This window comes from Capra hircus, chromosome 14, assembly GCF_001704415.2.
Source record: "Capra hircus breed San Clemente chromosome 14, ASM170441v1, whole genome shotgun sequence".
Classification (NCBI taxonomy): Eukaryota; Metazoa; Chordata; class Mammalia; order Artiodactyla; family Bovidae; genus Capra; species Capra hircus.
This window is the reverse complement of record NC_030821.1, coordinates 28007444-28014610: the sequence shown is the minus strand read 5'-3', so window position 1 is coordinate 28014610 and position 7167 is coordinate 28007444. Positions and strand designations below refer to the sequence as shown.

The following is a 7167-nucleotide window of genomic DNA, read 5'->3' as shown; positions in this document are numbered from 1 at the left end:
TTTTGCATCAAAATGCCATTTCAAGTCGTGTTTGTCATGTTAAGTTATTGTAGTGATGCAAACTAATACAGTCCCTACATCTAAATTCCCAGAGAATGTACTTGACGTCACTGTAAAGTTGGCCTGTTTTGCCCTCAAAGAGTATGTGAGTCCACTTTGGTGTCAACTTTTCATGCAAATTGCCAGTGAAAAAGCCTAAGACCAAGAGAGATATTGTCCAACATACTGAATAGGTCATAAGACTGTTTTGAGCACTCTTGCTATTAATATTTGTACATGAAACAATGTTTGCCTTCTTTGATACCTACCACCTGGTACTAAGGGTAAAAGGAAAGGAAGCATAGTTCCCACTTCCCTCTAAACCCCACAGACTATGAATATTTATCAGAAGGTCCTTGACATTTGCTGAATGGGAAAAAGGACTTAGGTCAGTTTGCAACAGTGAAAAAGAACAGAAATATTCACTTTTTAAAACTATAAGCCTTTTATCAGAGAAAATGTCATCTCTGCATCATTTGGAAGACATCCCACCATTATACAGCTATAATCTTCCTTCCCTCATGCACACAAGGATCCTACCTGGATTGAAGAGGTGTCTTTGTTGTTGTTATCCTCTTTCTCAAGTAAAAGAAGTTTTCAGAATTTGCAGCCAACAGTCCTAAGAGTTTGAATTATACAGTATTTTTAGTGTAAGCTATAGCCAGAATTGTTTGAATATTTATACTATCTTAATACTGTCCTAATTTATGATTTCTGAATTTCTATGATTTATGACAACTTTTCTCAATGTCTTTTATATATATAATGTTTTTCTCAACTCTGGAATATATTTGGCATTTGTTTATGCTCTTCCCTCCTCCATTTTTCACATATTGAATTTACATCAGCTGCTGCTTTTCAAACATCAGAACCATAATTCAAGTTATAAATTACTACCTAGAGATGTCTTCAGTCATTCAATCCATGTTCTAAATCCTCTAATTTCCTAAACATAATTAACTTTAATTCATCTGAATACTAAGATAAATGTCATACAATGTTTTTAAAAAGGAAAAGGAGAGTTCTTTAAAAAGAGTCACACATCTGAAAAAGACTAACAAGTACAAATATACCTTAAATATTTATTATAAATAAATATATTTGTGAAAGGGGAGAAATGTTTGTTGGCATTAACTTGGATGTCATTTGGTATAAGAGATGCTTACTCCTTGGAAGGAAAGTTATGATCAACCTAGATAGCATATTCAAAAGCAGAGACATTACTTTGCCAACAAAGGTCTATCCAGTCAAGGCTATGGTTTTTCCAGTGGTTATGTATGGATATGAGAGTTGGACTGTGAAGAAAGCTGAGCACCGAAGAATTGATGATTTTGAAGTGTGGTGTTGGAGAAGCCTTGAGAGTCCCTTGGACTGTAAGGAGATCCAACCAGTCCATTCTAAAGGAGATCAGTCCTAGGTGTTCATTGGAAGGACTGATGCTGAAGCTGAAACTCCAATACTTTGGCCACCTCATGCAAAAAGTTGACTCATTGAAAAAGACCCTGATGCTGGGAGGGACTGGGGGCAAGAGGAGAAGGGGACGACAGAGGATGAAATGTTTGGATGGCATCACGGACTTGATGGACATGAGTTTGAATGAACTCTGGGTGTTGGTGATGGTCACGGAGGCCTGGTGTGCTGTGATTCATGGGGTTGCAAAGAGTCAGACACAACTGAGCAACTGAATTGAACTGAAAGAGAAATAAATTTTAAAGATATTTTCACATATCCTAAAATTAAAAGGAATCCTCCTAAGATCAAAGGGCTCCATTATCTTATTTAGGAAAGAGGAATGTATATGTGTGAGGAAAAAATAAGTATCTTTCTATTACATGCATATTTCTTAGAATACATTGAATCTGTTAGAAACCCTTAATATTTGAAGCCATGAAATTAAAAGACGCTTACTCCTTGGAAGAAAAATTATGACCAACTTAGACAGCATATTAAAAAGCTGAGACATTACTTTGCCAACAAAGGTCCATCTAGTCAAGGCTATGGTTTTCCTAGTAGTCATGTATGGATGTGAGAGTTGGACTATAAAGAAAGCTGAGTGACAAAGAATTGATGCATTTGAACCGTGGTGTTGGAGAAGATTCTTGAGAGTCCCTTGGACTGCAACGAGATCCAACAGTCCACCCTAAAGGAAATCAGTCCTGAGAATTCACTGGAAGGATTGATGTTGAAGCTAAACTCCAATATTTTGGCCACCTGATGCAAAGAACTGACTCATTTGAAAAGAACCTGACACTGGGAAAGACTGAAGGCAGGAGGAGAAGCGGATGACAGGGAATGAGATGGTTGGATGGCATCACCAACTCATTGGATATGAGTTTGAATGAACTCAGGGTGTTGGTGATGGTCAGGGAGGCCTGGCATGCTGCAGTCCATGGGATCACAAAGAGTCAGACACAACTGAGTGACTGAACTGAACTGACCTGAACTGAATATTTGAAGACCAATCTGCCATATGAATTTATCAGAAAAATTAATACACTTCCATTTTACATTGAGTTACATAAAATAAAGACTAGAGTAAAACTACTATCACAAAGTTCGCTTTATGACTTTAGAACTAACCGATCATTCACTGATCAAACTTACTTCAAGTATCAGAATTAGACATTTTGTCTTGTATCCAATCAATTTATCTTGCTGTTCAGTTGCTAAGTCACGTCTATCCCTTTGCTACCCCATGGACTACAGTATGCCAGGCTCCTCTGTCCTCCACTCTCTCCCAGAGTTTGCTCAGATTCTTGTCCATTGAGTCGGTGATCCTATCTAACCATTTCATTCTCTCACCCCCTTCTCCATTTGCCTTCAATCTTTCCCAGCATCAGGGTCTTTGCAAATGAGTCAGCTCTTTGCACCAGCCTCATCAAGAGGCTCTTTAGTTCCTCTGCATATCTGCATATCTGAAGTTGTTGATATTTCTCCCGTAATTCTTGATTAGAGCTTGTGATTCATCCAGCCTATCATTGCACACAATGTACTCTGCATATAAGCTCCAAAGTATTGGAGTTTCAGCTTCAGAATCAGGCCTTCCAATGATTCAGGATTAATTTCCTTTAGGATTGACTGGTTTGATCTCCTTGCTATCCAAGGGACTCTCAGGAATCTTCTCCAGTACCACACTTCAAAAACATCAATTCTTCAGCACTTAGCCTTCTTTATGGTCCAACTCACATCTGTACATGACTACTGGGGGAAAAAAATTGCTTTGATGTTGATGGCAAAGTGATGTCTCTGCTTTTTAAGTTGCTGTCTAGTTTCATCATAGGTTTTCTTCCCAGGAGCAAGAGTCTTTTTATTTCATAGCTGCAGTCACCATCCCCCATGACTTTAGAGCCCAAGAAAATTAAATCTGTCACTGTGTCCATTTTTTCCCTATTTGCCATGAAGTGATGGTATTGGATGCCATGATCTTAGTGTTTTGAATGTTCCATTTTCAGCCAGCTTTTTAACTCTCCTCTTTCACCTTCATCAAGAGGCTCTTTAGATCCTCTTCACTTTCTGCATATCTGAAGTTGTTGATATTTCTCCCAGAATTCTTGATTAAAGCTTGTGAATCATTCAGCCTAGCACTGCACATGATGTACTCTGCTTATAAGTTAAAGAAGCAGAGTGACAGTACATACCCTTGACGTAATCCTTTCCCAATTTTGAACCAGTCAGTTGTTCCATGAAAGGTTCTAATTGTTGCTTCTTGACCCACAGACAGGTTTCTCAGGAGATAAATAAGGTGGTCTGAAATTCCCATCTCTTTAAGTATTTTCTGCAGTTTGTGGTGCTCCACACAGTCGAAGGCTTTAGTGTAGTCAATGAAGCAGAGGTAGATGTTTTTCTGGAATTCACTTGCTTTCTCCGTGATCCAGTGAATGTTGGCAAATTAATCTCTGGTTCCTCTGCCTTTTCTAACCCCAGCTTGTACATTTGGAAGTTCTCAGTTCAATTTCTTCTAAAACCTTGCTTAAAGGATTTTGAGCATAACCTTGCTAGCATGTGAAATGAGCATAATTGCACATTCTTTGGCACTGATCTTCTTTGGGATTGGAATGAAAACTGAACTTTTCCAGTCCTGTGGCCTCTGCTGAGTTTTCCAAATTTGCTGACATATGGAGTGCAGCCCTTTAACAACATCATTTTTTAGGATTTGGCATAGCTCAGCTGGAATTCCATCACCTCCACTAGTCTTTTTGTAGTAATGCTTCCTAAGACCCACTTGACTTCAGACTCTAGGATGTCAGGCCCTAGGTAAGTGACCACACCATCGTGGTTATCTGGGTCACTAAGATTTTTTGCATAGTTCTTCTGTGTATTCTTGCCACTTCTTAATCTCTTCAGCTTCTATTAGGTCCTTACCATTGCTGTCCTTTATCATACCCATCCTTGCTAGTAACATTCCCTTGATAGTTCCAGTTTTATTGAAGAGATCTCTAGTCTTTCCCATCCTATAGTTTTCCTTTACTTCTTTGCATTGTTCATTTAAGAAGGCCTTCTTATATTTCCTTGCTGTTCTCTGGAACTCTGCATTCAGTTAGGTATATCTTTCCCTTTTCCCTTGCTTTTTTTCACTTCCCTCAGCTATGTGTGAAGCCTCCTCAGTCAACCACTTTGCCTTCTTGCATTTCTTTTTCTTTGGGTGGTTTTGGTCACTGACTCTGTGAAGTGCTGTGAACCTCTGTCCATAGTTCTTTGGGAGCTCTGTCTACCAGATCTAATCCCTTGAATCTATTTGTCACTTCCACTGTATAATCATAAGAGATTTGATTTAGATCATCCTGAATGGCCTAGTGGTTTTCCCTGTTTTCTTCAGTTTAAGACTGAATTTAATAAGGAATTCATGATCTGAGTCACAGTCAGCTCCCGGTCTTGTTTTTACTGACTGTATAGAACTTCTCCATCTTCAACTGCAAAGAATATAATCAGTCTGACTTCATTATTGACCATCTGGTGATGTCAATGTGTAGTCATCTCTTGTGTTATTGGAAAAGAGTGTTTGTTATGACCAGTGTGTTCTCTTGACAAAATTCTGTTAGCCTTTGCCCTGCTTCATTTTGTACTCCAACCCAAACTTGCCTGTTATTCTGGATATCTCTTGACTTCCTACTTTTGCATTCCAGTCCCCTATAATGAAAAGGACTTTCTTGTTCTTTTTTTGGTGTTAGTTCTAGAAGGTCTTGTAGGTCTTCCTAGAACTGTCCAACTTCTTAAGCATCAGTGGTTGGGGCATAGACTTGGGTTACTGTGATGTTGAGTTGTTTGCCTTGGAAATGAACTGAGATCATCCTATCATTTTTGAGATTGTACCCAAGTACTTCATTTTGGACTCTTTTGTTGATTTGGAGGGCTGCTTCATTTCTTCTAAAAGATTCTTGCCTACAATAGTGGCTATAATGGTCATCTGAATTAAATTTGCCCTTTCTTGTCCATTTTCAATGATTCCTAAGATGTCAATGTTCACTCTTTCCATCTCCTGCTTGACCACATCTAATTTACCTTGATTCATGGATCTAATATGCTGGGTTCCTATGCAATAATGTTCTTTACAGCTCCAGACTTTACTTTCACCACACAAGCCATCCACAACTGAGTGTCGTTTCTGCTTTGGCCCAGCCTCTTCATTCTTTCTTGAGCTGTTAGTAACTGCCCTCTGCTCTTCCCCTGTAGCTTATTGGACACCTTCCAATTTGAGGGGCTCATCTTCTGGTGTCATATTTTTTGTCTTGTCATACTGTTCATGGGGTTCTCACAGAAAGAATACTGGAGTTGTTTGCCATTCCTTCTTTCAATGAGCCGTGTTTTGTCAGAACTCTTCACTATGACCCATCCATCTTGGGTGGCCCTGCACAGTGTGACTCATAGCTTCATTGAGTTACACAAACCCCTTTGCTACAACAAGGCTGTGACCCATGAATGGGCAATTTATTTACAGATGCCATTTTTTTTAAACTCTTTTGTGGATAACTACTTTCATCTTCTCACATGTGTGTTCAAAAAACTACAAAATTAGCATTAGCAAACCTAGAGGTAACAATATATTGATATTTGAAAAGAGTGATTTAGAGATGTAGATGTCACCAGAAGAAAGCCAGCTGACCAGCTTTTGGGAAAATCCCTGTGTAACCGTGCTTAGGTAAATTCCCCATGGTCTGAACTGAAGACTAACCTTACTTAGTTGTGAGGGTCAAGATACACAAGTTTGTTCAGTCAAGGAATGATTGGACTATAGTGAATGGACTTTGACACCTATTTGTACAAATAAGCAGCCCTTTATCAAGAAAATCAATGGCAGAAATGAAAATATTTAGGACACCAAATTGCTGATGCGCAGTTTGGATAATGGCCCAAAAGTAAACTGAGATAAAAAATTATGGAATATTATCTTCCACTTCCCAAAGAGGAAGAAGCACTTTCTCAGGAACCCTTATCTTAACTGTTGAATTGAGTATCACTTTCCCCTAGAAAATCCAGACAGTATCTAGTTCTTTTCATTTTCCCCCTAAGGTGACCATACCTCTATCTATACTTTCCAGATATGATGTCATAAAAATTAATACTAAATTTCAATCATATCATGTATATGAAATAATAGTCATTATTTTGAGGAGTTAATGGCAATCCTTAGATTCATCAATAACACAGTATGTGAAAGTTGATTATGTATCTGCTAAAGACATACCTGGTGGCTCAGAGGTTAAAGCGTCTGCCTGGAATGCAGGAGACCCAGGTTCGATCCCTGGGTCAGGAAGATCCCCTGGAGAAGGAAATGGCAACCCACTCCTGTACTCTTGCCTGGAGAATCCCATGGAAGGAGGAGCCTGGTAGGCTACAGTCCATGGGGTCACAAAAAGTTGGACACTACTGAGTGACTTCACTTTCACTTTCACTAAAGACATATCAGGAATATCCATCCTATCAGCTAAATATTCATATGTGGCTTTCTTGTTTAACTTTAAATGATTTTTTTCTTCTTTTTAAGTTTTAAAAGTTCACCCTATTATCGCTTACTTTGAGCATATACTCTATCAGTAACTCTTGACAGATGTTTAGGAAATAAATGTTTAGTGAATTGCTAATTGCTGAAGTTCCAAGCCTGAAAAGGATGAAACATGATTTACACAAAGT

The 7167-nt window shown here is 38.6% G+C and overlaps 1 non-coding gene across 1 annotated transcript; it reads left to right on the top strand.

Moving 5' to 3' along the window:
• On the top strand, positions 6719-6791 carry TRNAS-GGA. Its single transcript has one exon. It is a non-coding gene; the product is annotated as a tRNA-Ser (tRNA).